The sequence below is a fragment of the Penaeus vannamei genome, chromosome 26 (genome assembly GCF_042767895.1).
Source record: "Penaeus vannamei isolate JL-2024 chromosome 26, ASM4276789v1, whole genome shotgun sequence".
NCBI lineage: Eukaryota > Metazoa > Arthropoda > Malacostraca > Decapoda > Penaeidae > Penaeus > Penaeus vannamei.
In genome coordinates, this window is record NC_091574.1 from 14,969,908 (window position 1) to 14,972,407 (window position 2,500).

Sequence of the window (2,500 nt, forward strand, 5' to 3'; positions counted from 1 at the left end):
CTTCCTATACATCCTTTTATCCCTCTATTCAGACAGAATATGAAGTAAAATCAAATTAGTACAACTAAGCTGCTTCAAAATTATGTAACTGGCATCTCAGCCCAGGTTCACTGGGAACGGAGAACGTCACTAAATATCTCTTCCCCCTTTCTCTTTTTTTTTCCTTTCTTTTTTTTTATTTACTTTTTTTTATATATAAATTCAGTGGTTGCGCTGCCGACTCAAAGACACAAAGATATAACAGTGATGGTGCCGCATAATAATCCATACTACTTAGTATTTGTCATATTATTAATTCGGGGAATGGCTCGTTTGGTCGGTCTTTTACGACTGTTATTCCTTATTGGCTCTAAAACAAACCATGAGTACTTGTTATTTTTTATATTTGACTAGGGCTTCTAAGCCAACATATGTTGTCAAATATATTACTTTTGGTCCACCAGAATAATTGAGCTTGATACCTTCGCAATAATGCCTCTTTTAATCAACATTTTTCAGTCAAGAAGATAATGATAATCATATGATCTTTTACTGGCTGTCGACGTTCTATTCCCTATCCAGGCCATCGTTATAATCTCCCAAATCTGTTCGTTTTCAGCCCGAGTCAGCTTAGTTACGAGTATGAAGCATTCAGTGACGATCGGAACATCAGGAGGAACGGGTTTTGCGGTTTCGAGATCCTTTTATTTTATTTTTTTTTTTTAATTCTAGGAAAAAGGAAGTGAGTGCGTGCGTATGTATCTATATCCGATCGTATTTATGTATGCGTGTGTGTGTGTGTGTGTGTGTGTGTGTGTGTGTGTGTGTGTGTGTGTTCGTGTGCGTGTGTTTGTTTGTTTGTTTTTGTGTGTGTGTGTGTGTGCTTGTGTTTGTGTTTGCGTGTGCGTGTGTTCGTGTGCGTGTGTGTGTTCGTGCGCGTGTGCTTGTGTTTGTGTTTGCGTGTGCGTGTGTTCGTGTGCGTGTGTGTGTTCGTGTGCGTGTGTGTGTGTGTATGTGTGTGTGTGTGTGTGTGCGTGCTTGTGCGTGTGTGTGTGCGCATGTGTGTGTGTGTGTGCATGTGTGTGTGTGTGTGTTCGTGTGCGTGTGTGTGTGTGCGTGTGTGTGTTCGTGTGCGTGTGTGTGTATGTGTATGTGTGTGTGTGTGTGTGTGTGTGTGTGTGTGCGTGCTTGTGCGTGTGCGTGTGCGTGTGTGTGTGTGTGTGCGCATGTGTGTGTGTGTGTGTGTTCGTGTTCGTGTGTGTGTGTGTGTTCGTGCGTGCATGTGTGTGTGCGTGTGCGTGTGCGCGTGTGTGCGAGTGTTCGTGCGTGTGTGTGTGTCTGTGTGTGTCTGTGTCTGTGTGTGTGTGTGCGTGTGCGTGTGTGTGTTCGTGAGCGTGTGTGTGTGTGTGCGTGTGCGTATGTGTGTGTGTGTGTGTGCGTGTGCGTGTGCGTGTGTGTGTTCGTGCGCGCGTGTGTGTGTGTGTGTGTGCGCGTATATGTGTGTGTGTGTGTGTGTGTGTGTGCGTATGTGTGTGTGTGTGTGCGTGTGTGTGTTCGTGCGCGTGTGTGTGTGTGTGTGTGCGTATGTGTGTGTGTGTGTGCGTGTGCGTGTGCATGTGTGTTTGTGTGTTACCTAAATTAAAGCCACAAACATCATCCTTTCATACACTCGAAGACTCACTCGTCGTCGTGATCTCGAGGGAACAAGACTATAGCATTACAGAAAGGAGATAAATCGAGCTCGTATTCATAAGGAAATGTTGCAAAATACATGCTGAGGCGGCGTATGGGAATTTGTACATGCGCGTTTACAGGAATATTTGCTCAAATATAGTCTAAATTATACATTTTATTTTATTTTATATATATTTATTGTGAGATACGTATACTTAGCTTTTAGTGGTGATAAAGGTTAAATAAGTCGCTTGGAGAAACAATACAATCTTTAGTGTTCGTGTTTCCTCCATTCGTCATCCTAGACACTTTTTTGCAATCAGGTGTTTTTATCCTAATTTTGTCTAAAACACATACACTGCAAGAACAAAATCAATTTCTATTTTATTTTTTTTAATCAAGAGAGTGCATTCTTAATATTTATACATTTTAATCGCTGACACTTATTTATCATTCAAGTTATTTTGTCTATATAAGAGGGATACATTTTTTATCATGCAAGTGGTTTTATCCTAAACGATTCTGTCTGTAACACATGTTTTCAGTACCACATAGTCTTCGAAATATAATAATTTGGTATGGACTCTCCATTCCGATGTTCTTTTTTTATTGTAGTGTTCATTCTCAAAAATCTAAATCACATTCTCAACACGTTTTATCCTGAAAAAAATGCGCAGCAAATATGGGTTGATCCAGGGAAGCATCTTATTTTCACATATCTGCAATAGTCTGGAGGGAAAGACTGTGGCACTGGAAGGAAAAATGATAGACGTTAATAGGGGTAATCGATGATAATGATATCAATAATCATTGAGATGATTATCTTAACAATAACAATGATAGCAAT

General features: G+C 40.6%; 1 long non-coding RNA gene across 1 annotated transcript in view; it reads right to left on the reverse strand.

Moving 5' to 3' along the window:
• Positions 1-1,838: 1,838 nt before the first annotated feature.
• Positions 1,839-2,500, reverse strand: part of LOC113816646 (uncharacterized) — a 3,572-nt gene continuing 2,910 nt past the window's right edge. Inside the window, exon 3 of the long non-coding RNA XR_003476727.2 lies at positions 1,839-2,403. This is a non-coding gene — a long non-coding RNA (uncharacterized lncRNA). The remainder of the gene's footprint in view (positions 2,404-2,500) is intronic.